The sequence below is a fragment of the Garra rufa genome, chromosome 24 (assembly GCF_049309525.1).
Source record: "Garra rufa chromosome 24, GarRuf1.0, whole genome shotgun sequence".
NCBI lineage: Eukaryota > Metazoa > Chordata > Actinopteri > Cypriniformes > Cyprinidae > Garra > Garra rufa.
The window spans coordinates 14,226,355-14,248,181 of NC_133384.1; the positions used below are offsets into that span (position 1 = coordinate 14,226,355).

At 39.8% G+C, this 21,827-nt stretch overlaps 1 protein-coding gene across 1 annotated transcript in view; it reads right to left on the minus strand.

Annotated features, from left to right (window-relative positions):
- Window positions 1-21,827, minus strand: part of dlgap1b (discs, large (Drosophila) homolog-associated protein 1b) — an 86,793-nt gene that overhangs the window by 34,640 nt on the left and 30,326 nt on the right. The gene's annotated exons all lie outside the window — the stretch shown is intronic.

Sequence of the window (21,827 nt, forward strand, 5' to 3'; positions counted from 1 at the left end):
TGGCAAAAGTCATTTAAAATCTAAAAATAGGCTCAAATAAGCACCCGCAATTAAATATCGAATATTTGTTGATGGAAATATTGGCAGGTTACCAAAATGGTCCAGATATATAATGGATCTACATTTCACCATGGTAAACCCTCTCATGTACATATATAATAACAGGAATAATAAACAGTACAATAATTAAATAAATAAATACAAAATACAAAAAAAGAAAATAAGGCATTGTATTATTTGCTTCGAATACCTGATAAGTAAGCAATAATAAGCAACACCTGAATCAATGATAAAAAAAGCATTTTTGGCAAATTCAGGTCATTTACCATAGAAATAAAAACTGTGGTCCGATCTTCCTAAAACTTTGCATGCTTGTTTAGAACCTGATGCATGTGCTTACCAGGATTTGTGAAGTTTTGAGTTTTCGTTTAGGTTTTATAGGCTTTTGGGTATATCTGGACAGGCCCCTTTTCTAAATGACCCTGTTATAGCTTCCCAATAGGTAATTTATTATTTTTTTGTTGATAATTATTGACCTAGAGAGTCCAGAGAATTATACTGCAGTGTTTTTTTTCCCAGATTGAGCAAAAAACCTAGGACTAGTTCGCAAAAGTTTTACAAAATGTTTATTACATTTTCGCAATTATTCAACAAATGGTTCGATTGACAGCAGTGATTCTAGAGGCAAAGTTGTTCAGAATAAGGAGGTCTATTGTATGATACGAATATGTGTAAAAAGTATACAATCGTTTAAGCCGTTTTTATGTTTTTTTTCCTCTTATCGCACCACCAAGTGGCCAAGCTCTGCAAATGTTTTCATGTGACCTCAGATTCAGATCTTACATAGGCATTGCTCCATTCAAAAGTTATAGCCGTTTTAGTAAAGGCAGCCCTGCCCCCTTTAAACGTTTTGCCGTCCCTTTGCGATGACTTTTTACACAATTTTGTACTTTTTATAGCTGTAGTACCCCGTCGGCCTGACATTTCTGATCCTTGGGTATTCTAACAATTACAGGGTCTCAGCTCTATGTGCTTGAAACCATACTAATAAAACACAAATATTTTAACAACCCCATATGAACAAATAATACCCTTACATACTTCATCAGCACCTCAATGTCACTTTCAGTACGTTTGAAGATGGTGTGTGTGTGTGTGTGTGTGTGTGTGTGTGTGTGTGTGTGTGTGTGTGTGAGAGAGAGAATCAGAAATGCATTAGATCACCTCCTCTGTAATGCCTATTAAAAGGTAAGCTTCGGGTCATAGGTTTAGAGGAGGGATTCACATGAAAGCTTGGAGATTATGTGTGTTTGTGTATTTTTCTGCATGCCCACACTAGTAGAGCATTTCAGACAGCAAGTTCATTCTGTCGCTTTCTCACTGACATTCTCTTTCATGTCTCTTTCTCTCACCTACACATATATACTTACACAGGCTGATTAACTACGGGGAGGAAGAGGAAATCATATAAATCTTAGAGCTTTGAGACATGAAGTTTAAGTATAAATCAGCACAGCACCTTTCATGGTGAGTGAGGGGAGGGCCTGAAAGGAAATGATTATCTGTAACTGAGAGAGAGACGGTGACTGAGGAAGGGAGGGAGAGAGAGGAAGAAAAGTAGAAAGACTGTTTAACTGAAATGTCTCACTGAGTGATTTGTGAAGTCTGGAGAGATGGGCTGTACTTTAGCCACACACACACACACACACACATAAACTCATTTTCTCAAAGCAAAACTAGCACCCATAACTATGTATGCTATGATATGAGTATGCAGTGCACATTAGTGCTGCAAAAAATCACTGCTTGGGCTACTGTGTCCCACAATGTTTCTTTACACTTTCAATTTCAATTCTTAAATGTAATTTTTATGGAATGCATATTACTACTCAAAAATTATATTTTGATACATTTAGGGTAGGAAATTTACAAAATATCTTCATGAAACATGATCTTTACTTAATATCCCAATGATTTTTGGCATAACAGAAAAAAACAGTCATTTGACCCAATATACCCATGCTACTTAAGACTGGTTTTGTGGTCCAGGGTCACATATTTAAAAAAAAAAATGCATTGTTGCATACTGCAAACTGCATCTTCTTCTGACATGATTCTCCAGTATATTCTCACGTAGGCAGCATGTTATTTCAAACACGTGCTTTCTTCACTCTCTCTTCGTACTACACCGCCCTCTAGTGCTCAAAACCTGCATTTTCATTCACAGTAATGTGACCCTGGACCACAAAACCAATCTTAAGTAGCACAGGTATATTTGTAGCAATAGCCAAAAATACATTGTATGGGATCAAAATGATTTTTTTAATGCCAAAAATCATTATGGCATTAAGTAAAGATCATGTTCCATTAAGATATTTTGTAAATTTCCTACTGTAAATATATTAAAACTTAATTTTTGATTAGTAATATGCATTGCTAAGAACTTCATTTGGACAAATTTACAATATTTAGATTTTTTTGCACACTCAGATTCCAGATTTTCAAATAGTTGTATCTCAGCCAAATATTGTCCTATCCTAACAAACCATACATACATCAACGTATAAATCTCAATTTCTCAATTATGACTGGTTTTGTGGTCCAGGGTCACATATACATTTTCAACGGGTTTAACTGCATTACAATTATATTAAATGTACGACGATGACAGTCTTTAGTCCTTTGCAAGAATTCAGCTTCGAGTTCAAAAATATTGATTGCCTCTTATTACTGCAAAGGACTTTTATTATTTTTTGAATCAATATTAAAGTCACCTGATTTGGTGTAATAAGAGTATAATCGATACTGTTGAGATCATATCTAAGTGAGTGTCTGCATTGATCGACTTCACTGTAGGAGAGCTTGTTTATGATATCACCGCTGCCATCTTTGGCATTCTGAGTCAGCCCCTTCACAGTTTCATTACACATCTCTCCCTTCAGACAAGATGACATCGAGACGAGCTCAAACGGCATCAGCACATCAGCTCTATTTTGGTATAAGACCTCATCAAAACAATATCAGCCTCTATTAAAAATTAGATTAATTAAACAAAACAAAAAATGAGAATACTGTATCAATGACATCAGCATATACACAGTGGCTCGCAAAAGTATTCATACCCCTTCATTTTCCACCCAAATTTTGTTACAGCCTTATTTTAATCTTAAAGGGGTCATGGGATACCCATTGTCCACAAGTTCATAGACTTCTTTAGGGTATTAATGAAAAGTCTCTAATATACTTTGGTTAAAAATTCTCAATAGTACTGTAAAAAACACCCTTTCGCCATGTCAAAATCAGCTCTGCAAAATATCAGCTCATTTTATCGCATGGGCACTTTAAATGCAAATGAGCTCTGCTCACCCCGCCCCTCTCTGCTGAGAGATTACAAACTGTAATGTTTACTTTAGCTGCATTTAGCCACGTTTATCGGTGAAAATTGCCAACAAGCACATTACTAAGAAAGGCCACTTGCAAAGATGCATAAAAAAACCTTTATACTAACATCTGCTGTGGGTGAAGCTGCATCATGAATGATTCACACAAACATAGACGCATATGTAGATCGGGATTGGCGCTTTCCTTTTAAATATGAAGGTAACGTTGCTCTCTGCCTCTTAAGCGACTCAGATGTCGGGAGTAAATGACTACTGCTATGTTCATTATTACATCCAACAACAGAACACCTCAATCGCTCAATTAGAGTCTTCCTCTTCACCTGAGTCGTCACAATGGCAATCATATTCGGACTGTTTCAGCTCGGTGAGGGCGGGTCTAAGGTAATGCACTCATGTCAATCAACTGTGTTTCATCACAACCACAAGAAGCTGAGAATGACCTGATTTTAAAAAGGGGATATTACTTTTAAAGATTAAAAAAATACCACTGGGTGGATTTTTATCATTGTAGGGTGGTTGTGTTGTGTACACAAACTGCCAACACACATTAATGTTCAAACAACATGTAAAAGTTAGTTTTGCATCCGATGACCCCTTTAAACAACTGTTTTCTTTTTCCACATCAATCTTCATTCCAGACACCATAATGATAATCCAAAAAACTGATTTAAGACAACCTTTGTGACAAAAAAACTTACATTCCATAAGTATTCATACCCTTTTTTGGGACACTTAATAATTTTGCTCAGGAGCATTCACATTGCTTGTAGATGTTACTACACTCCGACCTGTGGCAAATTCTTTTGAATATGATTTGGAAAGGCACACACCTGTCAATAAAAGGTCTAACAGCTGAAAATGCATATCAGAGCAAGAACCAAGACCTAAGGTCAAAAAAACAAAGCAGGGTATAAATACTTTCGCAAAGCACTGTATATTCTCTGTTCCCCAGGACAACAGTTTAAACAAATTAGTTGCCGTGGAAACAGCAGCATCCTCTTCCTGGAATAAAGAGCTAAATTAATGTTTTGCTCAATTTCTTCTATTACACTCGAGACATCTTGACCCTCAATATCAACAACACAATGTCAAACATAATGCTTTTTTCTACAAAAACACTGGGCGGTGACTCTAGTAAGATGTTCAACACAAAAACACAGACTCTGGCAACAGCTTTTATTTATAGAGACCTAGGATAGCTAGACTGTTTGAAATGAATAGGATATTTCATCCTCATACTGTAACTTGGATTGTTGAGCCATGTGGGCTCTCACACCCATGCTGACCCAGTTTTCTGTCCAAGTTATGCTAAAACATACCACAACATTTGGGACCATGTCCACAGCTTTCAACAAATGTGACATCAGAAAAAAAACAGAAAAAGAACAGCAATATTAGGCAAATATTTGGGAGTTTCTGTGTCTGTGTATGTGTATTTGAGGCCTTTTTGGGCCCCGTCTAACACCTGCTCTCTAGTATCACATATGACATACTAAAATAGACTGATGCTGGATAGAGTTCAGAAACTTTCCCTCTCTTTCTCCCTCTCTCAAATATACACAACAAAGCCACCATGACATTTTTTTCATGAAAAGTAATATATAGAATATATAGAAATTTAGGTTCACGCAGGTTCACAGATTTTAGATAAAATGTTATATTACTAGTATAATTAAAAAATGTAATTATTTCACTGTTATTAAATTAACAGTTATAATATTATACTCACAGTTTTTTAATTACTTTAAATGTAGAATAGTTTATATTATTAATGTTTAATTTTGAGGTAGGTTCATAAGCAGTTGATAAACTGCATGGATGTTGACTTGCATCAGTCCATTGCAGTATGAGTAAGCAAAATATGACGGTCTCCTCCATCATCTCCGTTAACAGTACTATCAAACATAAACAAACAAAAAAATGATGAGAGAGGGAGAGAGAGAGAGGGAGAGAGCGAGAGAGAGAGAAGGGGGCGCGTGTAGCTATACTCACAGAGGCGGCGGATCCAGCAGTCGCACATACCCTGTAATTTTCGGTAAGCGGTAACCGGAGAGAGAACGAGAGACAAAAGCGACTGAATGAATCGTCGGGATCTGGTGATAAACTCCAGCTTGGCTCTGAATGGGAGCTAATGACACTGCACTTAGTTAACGCTTGAACGCGCTCGGGTGCCGGATCGAGCTGCTAGTTCAGTCACGGGCGGGTACGGGACCGGCCCACACCGTCACATCCGTTAAATACACCGATTCCCGTACCGGCCCAACATGAGCATGCGGGACTTCCCACCGCACTGAACTGACTAACCCTGCATAGCCCTACATCACAATAGTAATGACCAAATATTCGTTAAATAATAATTAAAACGAGAAAGAATAATAATAATAATAAAGTATTATCAAATAAATAACCAATGCTATTTGATCAAATCCATTAAAAATAACAACGAAATGTGGGTTAGATTGTAACAGGGCTGCCTGTAATTACAAAAAAGTGTGTCCTGCAGTGCGATATTTAAAAAAAAAAAAATTCAAATAGGCTACCACATGCAGTCTTTCATTTCATATGAGGCCATTAAAACTGCTCGCATAATAATAATTATTAAAAAAATGAAACCGCTGTTCAAAACAGATTTCAAACCGCAGGACATGTAAACTTTCCAAAAGTATGTCAGCTACCAATTTAAACTTTATATATTTAAGAAAAATACTGTTTTAGCCTACTATCCCACAGAGAAATTTCTTTTGCAGGCAATTTTAAAAAATTACACTGCGTTATGACTTTTCAACTGCATTATTAAGTAAACCTATTTATTAGTGCCAATAACAAGCTCCTGTGGAAACTCACATCTACAGATTTATAAACTATAAGGGGTTGAATGTGCAGTAATTAAGTTTATGTGCTTCTGTTCTGAAACAGATTGCAAGCATGCCCTTCAGTGATGCCTCTAGCAAAATAAAGCATGGATTTTTTTTATGGCGCATTGAACACTAAACGGTGTTTGTGCTCAAGTTCGCCCTCATGTGGCAGAAAACAACAGTAACACAAAGCTCATCTGTTTCATCTCTCATTCCTCACTGACTTTACCATAACTGAGTTTCCCTTATATTCCTTAAAGGAGTAGTATACTTTCAGAACAAAAATTTACAGATAATGTGCTCACCCCCTTGTCATCCAAGATGTTCATGTCTTTCTTTCTTTAATTGTAAAGAAATTATGTTTTTTGAGGAAAACTTTTCAGGATTTCTCTCCATGTAATGGCCCCCGAGTTTGAACTTCCAAAATGCAGCTTCAGATGGCTCGAGGAAAGAAGGGTCTTATCTAGCAAAAAGATCGGTTATTTTCTAAAAAAAAATTTGAGTTTACATACTTTTTAACCTCAAATGCTTGTCTGTGTGTTTACTCTGAGTAAAGACTAAAAAGTATATAAATTGTAAATGTTTTTAAAAATTACTGATCGTTTCGCTAGATAAGACCCTTCTTCCTTAGCTGGGATCATTTAGAGCCCTTTGAAGCTGCATTTAAACTGCATTTTGGAAGTTCAAACTCGCTGGCACCATAGAAGTCCATTATATGGAGAAAAAATCCTGAAATGTTTTCCTCAAAAAATATCATTTCCTTACGACTGAAGAAAGAAAGACATGAACATCTTGGATGACAAAGGGGTGAGTACATTATCTGTAAATTTTTTGTTCTGAAAGTGAACTAGGCTACTCCTTTAATGACCTTGTTCCAGTAAATGCGTCTTGAAAAGACAAGCTACCTTATTAAATACTAGAAGCTGTATGAGATTACCTCTCATAAATAGAACAATTGTAAAATTAAACATTATTTAATTTAAAGATAAGCATGATTTGCCAGGCTTTCCAGTAGTGAGGGCAACTTTAAATGTCTTCGTGAGCTGGTTTTGACACGTTTCACTACATTTGGAGGAATTAAAAAAAAATTAAATAATAATAGTTTTCAAATACTTCAGCAAGGGCACATTAAATTGGTCAAAAGCGATATAGTAATACAACAGCGCTTAACGTTACAAAAAATGACAAAAATCGAAGATTACGATATTAAAGTTGTAATATTTCAAGAATAAAGTCGAACTTACAAGAATAAAGTCAAAATATTATGAGAATGAAGTCAAAATTACAAGAATAAAGTCGAAATGTTTTGATTTACGAGAATTAATTTGTAGCAATTACAAGATTAAAGTTATAATATTTCGAGAGTACATTTTAGCTTTTTTTAAGCGGCATGTGAATCAGTCATCTTTCTGATTACAATGAGACATTCCTTTTATTAAATCAGGCTATACTGTTTTTTCATTCCTTCTGATGATCCTTTTATGTTTATATCTATAAACTTGAAATAAAGAGGAAAAACACATTATAATTTGTATTTCGTGATAAACTGACAGAATAAAAAAAATGGGCTGTGTTATATTAAAAGCAACAAAGAACAAAATTATTGCAATGACTGGGTGGCTGACACACTACAAACAATGAATAGAAGACGTTAAATATTATTTCCAATCACTGTATCATACCATAAATAAAACAGCTTGTGAATAGTCAGAATGTTAGAATGTTTTATTGTTGTTTTTAATTAAATACATGTGAGGATTGAAAGATTGAATGCCACAGACGTTTTTGCAGAGTAGGTGGTGTAATTTACACAAAGAAAACAGTATAATTGAATTTAACGAATGACCGAAAAGACGACTGATTCAAATGAATACAGCAATCTGTCCCGCCACATTAAAGAGTGTGAAAAACACATTATTGCAAGACACATTGTTTGTATTTCACTATAAAACTGACAGATTTTGAAAGCTACAACTTTATCTTATATTAAAAGTACCAAAAGCACAAAGCTTATTGCTATTATTGGGTGGGTTGCGCGCTACAAATAGGCCTAATGAATGTAGTCGAAGATGTGAAATATTATTTCCAAGCACACTGTCCCTGTGAGTATAACACATGGTATGATTTCTGCTATATATTCAAAAAAATTCTGGTGACCTGGCAACTTTTCCCTGTGTTCCTAATCCGGGCTATTTGCATGTGCAGAATATACTGTCAAAGTATGATAACTTTAATTGCTTTGGTTTATTTCTTGTAATTTCGACTTTATTCTCGAAACATTTTGACTTCATTCTCATAATTAAGACTTTATTCTGATCATTTCGACTTTATTCTCAAAACGTTTCAACTTTATTTTCAAAATTTCTGAATTTTAGATTGGCACTAAAGCGCTGTCATATTGCAAAGACAAGTATAATGTCACAAACATTTCCATTTCAATTAAATGCTGTTCTTTCCATATTAGAATGATTTCTGAAGAATCATGTGACACTGAAGACTGTAGTAATGGTTGCTGAAAATTCAGCTTTGCCATCACAGAAATAATTACATTTTAATATATATTCAAACAAAAACCATTTATTTTAAATTGTAATAATATTTCACAATATTCCCGTTTTCAAATAAATGCAGCCTTGAGCTCTGAAGACACTGTTTATTGTCAGTGATGAATGAGATCAAGAACGGTGACATCTATCTCTCTGGACCTTAGAACACTCACTAGTGCTGATCTGGGGTTGGTGTTTCCTTGTAAGCTAGTAGCATGAAAGTATTATATCCCATTACCCTGGAGAAAGAAGTAGACAGAGAAGGAGAGAGATGGCCTGAAAAGCAGATAATGCACACAAAAAGAGAAATTCTCAGACAGACGGGAAGTTCTAATCCTTTAATGCTGTGGAAATGACATTTAGATCAAAGCTGCTAAAAGGACAAATGCGATACGCACATTTGTGCGCATCTGTGAGTGTGTCTACGTGCGCAACTTGGGATCTGGGACAGCTGTAAAACTCTGTCTGATCATTGTTGGATTTTATACAGCAGTTACTGTAGCGTCCATCCTCAAATCTGATTGGCCAAGCCACTATCCAAAAGTGCTGATATAGAGACCAACAGCACTGGGACATTTCACTGTTTGTGTCAAAATTGTAAGTAACACTTTAGGTAGTAACAATAAAAAAATACTTCTAAAACATCTATTAATTTTAGTGTTGATTCCATCATTTATTAATTCATTATTAAAATAAAAAGTTGTATTAATGTTAGTTAATGGACCTGAGTTAACATAAACAAACAATTAACAGTTGTATTTTTTATTAATAACCATTAACAAAGATTATAAACATAAATACTGTAACAAATGTATTTCTCATTGTTAGTTAATATTAGTTAATACATTAAATATAGTTAACAAATGTAACCTTATTCTAAAGTGTTACCAAACTGTTTGTTTTGTTTACAAGTAAACTCCAGAGAGCAACTTATATTTTAAATCAGAGCCTGTGAAATCCATTTTTTATCTAAATTCTGTTTTATAAATGAATATACAGTCAAGCGCAAAATTATTCATACCCCTGGCTCTTTCAACTCTTTCAGATTGGAGGGTCTCCTTGCCATCACCCAGATCTTTAGCTCCCTCCAAAGATTCTCAATTGGAATTAAGTCAGGACTCTGGCTGGGCCACTGCAAAACGTTAATGTTTTTGTCTGCTAACCATTTCTTCATCACTTTTACTGTGTGTTTTGGGTCGTTGTCGTGCTGAAATGTCCACTGGTGCCCATGGCCAAGTTCCTCTGCAGACTGCCTGATGTTGTTGTTGAGAATTTTGATGTATTGCTCCTTTTTCATGGTGCCGTTTACTTTAATTAGGTTCCGTGGTCCACCGGCTAAAAAAACAGCATGGACTGCCTTGAGATGTTGCCACCAGCAGAGCCCAGATTCATCAGGATGGCCTTGGTGGTGATCCTTGGATTCTTTTTTACCTCTCTCATTATCCCTCTGGCCAGCACAGGTATCACTTTTGGCATCCGCCCACGTCCTCTGAGATTTTTCACACTGCGAAACGTCTTATATTTTTTAATAATACTTTGCACTGTAGCCACTGGAACTTCAAAACATTTAGATATGGTCTTATAGCCCTTTCCTGACTTGCGAGCAGCCACAATGCACAGCCGCAGGTCCTCAGTGAGCTCCTTTGTCTTAGCCATGACTGTCCTCAAACCAGCAGCAGAGAGCTTCTGTTTTTTACCTGTTGAGTTGATTAAAACAGCTGTTTCCAATGAATCAGGGTAATTAGGATGCTTTAGAACAGCTTGGACTATTTGGAACGGTATAGAACTTTGGATTTTCCCATAGACTGTGACAGTTTGCAAAGGGTATGAATAATTTTGGACATGCCACTTTTTGTTCAAATGTAAATAAAAGCTGAGAAATATTTTTTTCTACAATGATGCCTCTTGTACATCGTCTTATTATCTTTTGGGAGAAGCCTGTGTAATTTACGGTCAAAAAAACTTGCTGGTTGAATAAAAGTAACTTTAAGTCAGAATTTGCCAGGGGTAAAAATAATTTCAGGCTTGACTGTATATTTATCATTAAAATGCTGTCCAATAAAGTTTCAATTAATAAACTTCAACAATTTAATAATAATAAAATTAAAGTAAAAATATAACTGAATTTACAACAAAAGATTGCATTAATGAAAAAAATATGTCATGGTTGTGTGATTTTTGTTCAAATAATACTTATAATAATAACCATTACATTACATATTTGTTAAAAAATAACAATAAATACAATAATAATTAACTTTAATGTAATGTTTCAATAAACTATATTTTAACAACACAATCCTGATCATCAAGGTGTCACCTTTATATCAAAAATGAATCAAAAATTAATTTTCGATATCAATATTGATATCAGTTTCATTCAGCCCTAGATCCAGACTGGAGTATGTGAGTGATTTTTCAAGGTTTCTCTTAGCAATGAAATGGAATATTTTCAACTAACTAGCCAATGGCCAGATTTGGTCAAAAACATACATTATTCAATATCAACTTCTTTACAGAACCTTTTTAAGTATAAAAACAATATCACACTTGTTACAATTGTGTTGTAATGAATATCTCTGATGAAATTTCCCCTCCCACACACACTCGTGACCAAAGGGGAAATTAACCAAAACATGCACATGTTCACAGAATAAACATATTTCAGTCTGGAAATGTGTGCTTTCAGCCAACTGGAGATTTTTGTTTGTTTGCTTTTTGCCCTTTTAGCTTCCCATGATCGATTTCTTCTGCAACAAGTCAATAATGTGTGTATCTGTGTTTTTGTGTAGTCACAAAGCCTGAGGAAAAACATTAGGTGTGCTTGTGTTTCATTTAGTGTACATCTATATAAAGCATATTGGTTGTTTGTTTTCATTTTGCCCTCAGGTCATGTGTTCTACCAACGACTTCTCATGAAGGCCGTTCACACTGACAGTGATTTAACCGCTGGAGGTTTGTAAGCTACTGTACTTTTTGTTTCTTGTCAGCAATCCAGTAACTGCTGTAACCAGCCGCATCTTAAGGTGGATCATGTGAGCATCACTATTTAGACTCTAACATCACATCAGGATTCATTTGCATAATGTATCAAACCCGAATGTTGCATAGAAGTTGCTTAACGTTTCGTCACCAAAGGTGTCATTCTGCCTCAAATCACCAACTTGCATTGCAAATAAATCAGTTTTCATATTCTTTCTACTCTACACTCTACAAAATGAGAATTTTACTTCTCTCACATAAATCTAACTGCCCAGCTGAACTCTTCTGCACAGTTTGTTTGGGTTAACTGATTAAGTCAATCAAATCTTTCCACAATCTAATTGGTTCACTCCATGCCTGTTACATAAGCAATGGAAACACACACAACAGGAGGCATCCGTAGATTGGCTAAATACCCTGTTCATGGATAATGGCCACCAATAATGGTCACAGATGGTCTGCAATTAGGCCTGAATGGGTCAATCAGATGCAAAATAATGGACTGAAACAGTTTTAACGAACCAAACCTGACTAAAACCTCTTTTATATAAATGGAAGTGAGACAAGAGATGTTTTTTTAGCAAACATTCAGCTCAGTCCAATAGTATTTTCACAACACGTCTTCAATTGGCCATATTGGCGGCACTGAACGTAAACAACGCCACTGAATCGAATGAGACTCACATATTTTCCTGATTAATGCTGCTGAAACGATCAATTATTGTCATGTTTTAGGCTGTACTAATTGGTCAGAATGGGAAAAACATTTGGAGTACTATGTACTGTCAAAAGTGGAGACAACGGTCTGAAGAACAAAAGATGTTTGTGGTTGGACAAACTGAACCAGGATTACCAGGGCAAGGATCTTGACTAAATTAGTATTTGTTCCCTTCCAGGAACTTACGCTGCATCGACACGCTTTGGGAATGCCTCCAGCGTGACCACGCTCTGAATCACGTGTGTAATCAGTCCAATGGAATCGCGAGACGTCACGTACGTGATGACGTCACCGACCAGGAAGCTTAAAAGCACGTACGGTGAGAGCAGCGCTAGCTTTCTGCCATTCAGCAAGCACTCTATGTCTGTCTCTCTCCGTTTTTCGTGCCAGTTTGCACATCTTTTATTTGAGAGAGATTGTCTGTCTGTGTAATGTCTAAGAAGGGTGAAACTTATAAGCAGCAGCATCACAGGCCGTGTGTTCCTCCTTGCCCTCGTTTTATTACGGGTGAGGACACACACGGTCTGTGTGTTGTCTGTCTGGGAGCAGCACATGCCGCATCAGCTCTCGAGGGGGCTGGTTGCGTGCAGTGTGAGCGCATGCCGTTGCGTGTGCTCCGCTCCCGGAAAGCCCTCTTCGAGGAGGGGGCTTTCGTCAGCGTCCCTCGCGGGTCTGGCCCCGCTTCCGGCGAGGCGGAGCGGCGGCTGCACTCGTGGGGCTCGCAAATGGATCTAACAGCGGGCTTGGAGACGGGCGAGTCCCTATCTCCAGCCTCACCTGTTAGATCCATCGCCCACTCTCTGGGTTCGGAAGCCCGCTCTGCGGTTTCTTCCCCCCAGGGAGAGGGCGCGGTGCTCCTCTTATCTTCCTCCGAGGAGGTTGATGTAGAGGGCGTCGGTGAGGATTCACCCCCTCACTCTCCCCAGCACGAGGAGCTTTTGGAGATGGTCACTCGTGCCGTAGCCACATTAAATCTAGAGTGGCCGGCCGAGAGACAGGCTGAACCGCAGCGAAGCAAATTAGATGAGCGCTTCCTGCGGTCTCGGCCACCACCTTCACGCAGGAGCCTTCCGTTTTTCCCGGAACTTCACACTGAGGTGTCGAGGTCCTGGGGAAATCCTTTTTCTGCGCGACTCTACAGCCCCTCCGCTGCACTGTATTCCAATGTGGTGGGGCTGTCAGAGCACGCTTACACGGCGATGCCCCGGGTTGAGCAGACCCTTGCGAGCTATCTGTCCCCCGAAGCGGCATCGTCGTTGAAGGCTCCAGCGTTGCCCTCCAGAGCTCTCAAATCCACCTCAGCTCTGGTGGGCAAAGACTATGCGGCAGCAGGTCAGGCTGGTGCGTGTCTGCACACCAGAGTATGTGAGCGGAGTGGAGCGGCAACAATTTCCCCTCCGCGCTCAGTGCGTTTAATAATCGCTCCTCTCCAGCTCCACTCCGGGTTCACAATTTTCCGCTCCCGCTCCACTCCTCGCTCACTGATATCAGAAACACCGCTCCGCCTTCGCTCCGCGTCAAAACATTCAGAAATAGCCTTATGTTTTAAATATAACGGTCCTGTTCATAACACATATTAAAACAACAGGAGAGTTTGGAATAGTGTGCAAACTTTGTACCTACCACATACCAAGCTAATAACATTGTCAGCATTAAAAGAGTATAACTACTGCTTTATGCAGTGCAAGGTTTGTAATGAAAATAACTACATTTTCGTCAGTTATTTTACATATGGATCGCTGCATTTCTTACAGATTTCTGATAATTCGAAATCGGATACCATTACATTTGTTTTAATGCATTATTGTCACAGCGATTGCGTGTGAATAAGTGCTGCACATGTTTAAATGAGGCTTTCACCTGAATATATTCAGTATCTAGAAGGAACAAACTAAATCCTTGTGAACTATAATTTACCGCTCATGTCCATTCACATTATTTCTGATTTGAGTGATCCATCTCTATCAAGCTAAATGTTTAACATGTGAATGCCTGCTTATTATGCAGTTATATTACGGACCGTTGGCATGAATTGTACTTATGATGGAGCGATGGTGGAGCGCACTTGGAGCGAGTGAAAACCACGACGCTCCGACTTTTCAAAAATCCGCTCCTCCCTCCATTCAAAATCACACCGCTCCACTCCGCGCTCCGCTCGCACTCCGCTCCGCTCACATACCCTGCTGCACACCATGGCGGTATTACAGGCGTACCAAGCCGACCTGCTCAAAGAGTTGGATGAGGGCAAAGGGGCTCGGCCTGACGACATCGCCGAGCTCCGGAGGACCGCTGATCTATCTCTCCGCACCACCAAAGAGACCGCCCGCGCTATCGGCAGGTCCATGGCAGCTATGGTGGCTGCGGAGAGGCACCTATGGTTGACTTTGTCCAGTATTAAAGAAAAGGACAAGGTCTTCCACCTGGACGCCCCGCTCGTGTCTTCGGGCCTGTTCGGCGACGCAGTAGATACTGTCGTTGACAGGCACCAAGAGGCACGTCGCCAAGCGGCGGCGTTCCAGCGGTTCCTCCCTCGCCGCACTCCAACTCAAGGGGCTGTTGAGACCCAGCAGTGCAGTTCTCGGCTACCGCCCGTCATCGTAGCGGTACCGGGAAGCTCGCGACCCCAAAGGGGGTCCCTTCTACAGCTGACTGGGTGTTTTCCTGCCGGTACGCCGCTTCAGGACCCCAGGCCAGCTGTCTCTCCAACACCAGAGGTCAGCCTCGAGAGGCTGATTCCCTTAGTAGACTTTCTGGCAGCGTGGAAACTTCTGCCGAATGTCTCTTCATGGGTCCTGCATACTGTAGAGAGAGGTTACCGTATCCAGTTCGGTGCTCCTCCTCCCTGTTTCAGCGGAGTATTTCCCACTATTGTGGGCCCTCAGCAGGCTCTGGCCATGGAACAAGAAGTAAACACTCTTCTGGGGAAGGAGACCATCGAGGTGGTCCCTCCTCAAGAGCAAGAGTCCGGGTTCTACAGCCGGTACTTCATAGTTCCAAAGAAGGATGGGGGCCTCAGGCCCATCTTAGACTTGCGAGTTTTAAACCAGTCAGTCATGCGTTTCAAGTTCAGGATGCTGACTGTCAAGCAGGTCGTCTCACAGATTCAGTCCGAGGACTGGTTTGTGACTATAGACCTGAAAGATGCGTACTCTGGTTTGCTTTCAGGGGCGAAGCATACCAGTATCGGGTTCTTCCTTTCGGTCTTGCACTCTCACCCCGCACTTTCACAAAGTGTGTGGATGCAGCTCTGGCTCCTTTGGGACTCCAGGGCATCCGCATACTCAACTATATCGACGACTGGCTGATTTTGTCCCAGTCCGAGTGGGTGGCAGTTCAGCATCGAGATGCTGTTTTGTCACACATGAAAGAGCTGGGGTTAAGACTAAACACCAAGAAAAGTGTGCTGTCTCCGTCTCAGAGAACCACTTATCTCGGTGTAATTCGGGATTCCTCCACGATGCGGGCACGGCTCTCCCCCGCTCGTGTAGAGTCGATTCTCAAAGCAGTCGCGAGAGTGAAGGAAGGCCGGTCACTCACTGTCAAGCAGTTTCAGAAACTGCTGGGTCTGATGGCAGCCTCTGTCCAACGTGATTCCTTTTGGCCTGCTGTACATGAGACCCCTACAGTGGTGGCTCAAAACCAAGGGGTTCTCCCCGAGGGGAAACCCATTTCGCATGATCAAGGTCAGGCGGCGATGCTTTCGTGCCTTAGACATGTGGAGGGATTCTTGATTTTTGAATCTGGGCCCGGTGTTGGGAGCTCCTTGTCACCGCGTCACGCTTGCAACGGACGCGTCCCTCACCGGCTGGAGAGCAGTCATGAGTGGCCGCTCGGCCCACGGTCTGTGGAGGGGCCATCATCTCATGTGGCACATCAATTGCCTGGAGATGTTAGGCGTGTTTCAGGCTCTGAGACACTTCCTCCCTGACCTAAGAGGCCACCATGTGTTGGTGCGCACCGACAACACAGCGGTGGTCTCTTATATCAACCACCAAGGAGGTCTGCGTTCGCGCCCCTTGTACAAGCTGGCGCACCAGATACTTGTGTGGTCCCAGGGGAAACTCCTCTCGCTGAGAGCTGTTCACATCCCTGGGCGTCTAAACTTGGGAGCAGACTTCCTGTCGAGGCAGGGGCCGAGGTCCGGGGAATAGATGCTTCACCCCTCTGTGGTGAAGCAGATCTGGAAGGTCTTCGGGGAAGCTCAGGTGGACCTCTTCGCGACTCAGGAAAATACGCAATGTCCCCTGTGGTTTTCCCAGCGTCATCCAGCTCCTCTTGGGCTGGACGCTATGGTACAGACGTGGCCGAGGCGGCGTCTGTACGCCTTCCCCCCGATTGCTCTGCTCCCGGGAGTTCTGGCGAGAGTGCGCCGGGATGGGATCCGACTTCTGCTAGTCGCCCCGCTCTGGCCGGGCCGAGTTTGGTTCTCGGACCTGATTTCCCTTCTAGACGGCTCCCCCTGGGAGATTCCGGTCAGCTTTTCATCCTCCTCCCTTTCGGGAACCCGGCCAGCAGAAGCTTAACTGTGACATACGTCCACAGAACTGCCCTGTGGAGGAAGGCTGAACAACTTCTGGTCTGTTACGGCCCTCCGAGAAGAGGCCGTCCTGCTGCCAAGCCTTCCATAAGCCGGTGGATTGTGGATGCCATTTCCCTTTCGTATGAGTCCTCTGGTCTCCCCTCACCACTGGGAGTCAAGGCTCACTCGACTTGTGGTATGTCTGCCTCTAAAGCCCTTCTTTCAGGCCTTTCGATTCAGGATATTTGCAACGCTGTGGTTTGGTCCACGCCCCTTACTTTCACCAGATTCTATGGTTTAGATCTTCCTGCCACTCCTGGCTCTTTCATCCTCTCGCCCTAACTCGGCAGGGATATCCTCAGTATGGCGCGTGGGTATACTCGTTCCCAAAGCGTTTCGACGCAGCGTAAGTTCCTGGAAGGGAATGTCTCAGGTTACGTATGTAACCCTAGTTCCCTGAAGGGAACGAGACGCTGCGTCTCGAGGCCATACTTCCGACATCTCTGCGGCGCTTGCTGTTTCTAGAAAGCTAGCGCTGCTCTCACCGTACGTGCTTTTAAGCTTCCTGGTCGGTGACGTCATCACTAGAGGTCGACCGATATTGGTTTTTACCGATACCGATAGCTAGGTTGGACCACACTGGCCGATACCGATTAATTAACCGATAGTTTTTGAAAATGGATACTTAACGGCAACTAAAATAGTGCTCTACTATTAAAAAAAATAAATACTAAACCATACTTTGTAAATAAATAAAAATATTAATATTAATTATATATTGATCATTAATGTTAACAAAATAAACTTCAAAATTTAACAATATTACAGTAAATGTTGAAATTAACAGACTCTAACAAGGAACAATACTTCTATTCTACAGCTTTCATCAATCTTAGTTGATGTTACAAATTGGCTCATTGTAAAGGGGTGTGAATCTTTACATTTTAACAATATGTAAAATTGCAGGTTTTATGCCTTTTGTTTATATTTGGAATCTCTGTATGTCAGTACTGCCATCTTAAAAATTAAGATTCAATTTAATTACTTATTACTTATTTTCAATATCAACTAAATATAACCATGCGTCATATTCTCCGTTTTCAATATTACTGCACATGGCTACATTTTAATTTACATTTTATATCAAATAGATTTTTCCATTATATAAGCAGCCTACTTTTTTTTAAACAATTACTTATTTAAAATAAGTGTTCTTTTTTCTTTATCATTTGATTATTACCGATGAGATCGTAGCAGCAGCTTCTTTAACAGGCTGCATTAAAACGAATGCACAGATCTATTTCGATATATCAAATGTTTTGTCCTGCTCTGAAAACATATCTGCCTGTGTGTACTGTACATCAGTTTCGTATAAAAGTATTCGAAAATGCAAGTGCATTTAACCGCATCCACAATCTAGCTTTTTAGGACGAACAAACCCAAAGCACAAGTGAAAGTCTGTCAGTGCGCGAGTTTAGAGCATCTAATAGTACTGCATTACAAACGGCAGAAGGCATATGTAAAGTAAAAAACTCCGGTTAAAAGTTCACACTGTCAAACAATACACATGTAGCTCACAGTGCAAATCCTGTGCAATGAAGCCCGCCGCGTCTCTAGCGCGCACACGTGCCATATGCGAGGAAAACACAAGCTCATTGAAGAGAGGATTGCGATGCATCGGAGAATCCTTTTTTTCACCCACCCTTAATGAAACCGGACAAATGTGCAGCGCTGCGTTGCGCGGATAACTTGCAGGTATCACAAACACACACAGGACACGTTGTGTAGTTCAAGCAGAAATCTAAAACAGTTTATTTATTCACCAAAACGGGCAAATGTTTACTTCAAGAATGATAAAAAAGCGGCAAAGGTTAGATTAAAGAACAGATCAAACGGAAAGGGAAAGTGCGATCTATCGTCAATTGCAGCCATTTCAGAAACAATTTCTTTTCTGTTTTACATTTATGTTTAAATATTATTTGTTTTGTTTCAGTTTAATATGTTAATTACGAAAGAAGTTTGTGTAATTTGTAAATTTCATAAAGGACGTGGAATGAATTGTACGGCAATACGCCGGGAGAACTGGAGAGGGTCAGACACAATTTTTGACCACTTTGTACGTTTTTATTTGCTGAAAATCCCTTCTTAAACGAATTTCGTTTTGTATCATTTTTTATCTTAATTTTTAATAGATATTTTTGTTGATCAGTTATTAAAATCAAATAAGAACAGGAAAATGGCATTGTAAAATAAAGTGCGTATCTACCATGCTTCCGCTGCCAGACGAAAAGGCTAAAACATTAATTATAGCTCTATATGAAGCATACAGACTTTATTAGAGCTACAGAAATAAAAAAATATTTTGCTTAAATGCACAATACTCAATCTTCCAGCCCAGGGTCAAGTCTTAATCAACATTAACAATGATTTGGGACAGATCTGTAATGTAAAACTATGGCGCGCTGTGACTCGGCAGGATTCTGTCGGCTGAATGAACACAGTTTGCTTTCTCAGGTCACGTCTTTAAATCTGCAACTTTGCTGGCTAACAATATCACCAGCTGGATATAAATCAGTACAAATATATGGTAACAATCCTGACATAAAACATTGGTCTGGGGCTTAACCTCTCATACTCTATGACAGCAGAGCGGAGCGTGAGCCGCTTCAGCAAAGAACGCAACCCGGGAAAACTATCGGCAAGTATTTTTGCCGATAACCGATAGGTCGGCCAATCAACTATCGGTGCCGATTAATCGGCAAAACCGATACATCGGTCGACCTCTAGTCATCACGTACGTGACGTCTCGCGATTCCATTGGACTGATTACACACGTGATTCAGAGCATGGTCACGCTGGAGGCGTTCCCAAAGCGTTTCGACGCAGCGTCTCGTTTCCTTCAGGGAACTAGGGTTACATACGTAACCTGAGACGTTTTCTGTCATTTCTGGTCAGGTAGGTGAAATATTAGGCTAATATTTTAATTAATACTGCTTGTATGTATCTTCAGCACCTATTAACATTAGTTTGTCAAAATATTGCACCCTTTCCTGTTTACTAAGTCCGTCTTCTATATGATTTAGCAGCTTCCACGTGTGGTTTAGATAGCATACATTAGCAGAACAACGTATTCAGTAGTACATTAACCAAGCAATCCATGCTGTTATTTACATTTGAGTATCAGCAGTATGGCCACGGATCTAGGTAACTGACCAAATCGTGCTGTAAGTGCAAACCCTCTATAAAGTATCTTACTACAGTCAGTTTATACAGACCTGAGGTGTCTGAGTCTTTGTTGACTCCCCTGTTGAAAAAAAAACAGCATGGTAGCTGGTTTAAGCTGGTTTAAGTTGCTCAGAACCAGCTTATATCCAGCTACTATGCTTCAATATAATCATAAACCAGCTCATGATGACTCACTGATGCTCCAGAAGGAAAACCGATGCATTAAGAGTTGGGGGGGGGGGGGTGAAAACTTTTGAACAGAATGGAGATGTGTACAATTTTCTTATTTTGCCTAAATATCATATTTTTTCATTTAGTACTGCCCTTCAAAGACTACAGATGATAGTTACATGTTTCCTAGTAGACAAAATAAGTTCAATTTAACCCGATCTTCGAATTGAAAAATTCGAAAATTGAAGTACAGTTCAAATGTTTGGCGTCAGAATTAATAGGAATTTTAAAGGAATTATTTTAAATTGTAATAAATGCTTTCACATGGGTCTTACAGGTTTGGAATGACATGAGGGTAAGTAATTAATGACAGAATAAATTTTTTGGGGGGAACTAAACCATTAATAGTCCTAAATGTAAGATACACTACCAATATATAAAAAGTAAATAATGCCCTGCAAAAGCAAATGATGTCTTACCTAATCCTGATTGACTTTTTATCAGTGATTTAAGCTTGGTGAATAAGAGTTCACAAAAAAGCACACACACGGGACACGGTTGATAATAAAGCTTATTTTCTTCCATGCAGAAGTCATTTCCCAAATCCCGAAATCTCGTCTACGTCTATTATGTTCCTGTCTGTTTCCTCTCTCTCATTCTAATTTGTCTCAACAGCTCTTTCTCTCCGGCCTCCCTTCGTCCCACTTGTCTGTAAATGTTTTTAATTAGCTGAGTACGACCCTGATGACAGTGTGACGAGGAAAAAGAATGAGACTCTCTAATCGCTGTAATTAAACAACATGCCGCACAAGAGAGAGGGAGGGAAGAGACCTTGACTCTCTCTATTCATACAGATGAAGTGACAGAGAGAGTGAAGGATGAAGAGAGGAAAAAATGGAATACTGTTGGGAGGGAAAGTGGAAAGATTGTACATTTTTCAATTGGACACTCTTAAAAATAAATGATCCAAAAAGGATTTTCACAGCAATGCCAAAAACCATTTTTGGGTTCCCCAATGAACCTCTTAGTGAGTGGTTCTTAAAAGAAACATAATTTTTTAAAATATTTTTATCATCTAAATAAACCTTTTGTGCAATGGAAATGTTCAACAGATGGTAAAAGGTCTACATAGAACCAACAATGCCAATAAAAAATCTATATTTTTATAGCAGTAAGAATGTTTGGAATTTATGAAGCTATTTAAAATCTGATCTATATACAACAGTTACAGCTAACTATACCAACATTATAGTTATTTATATACTTTACGTAAAGTTACCATGGGTCAATAACAAATTAGATTTTTAAAATGAGAAATGATTAAATACCTAGCTTCATTCTTTATTTATTTGTTCGCTTTCACACATAAGATTGTGAAACCAGGGCCCTTCAAAACTATGAGTAAACAAG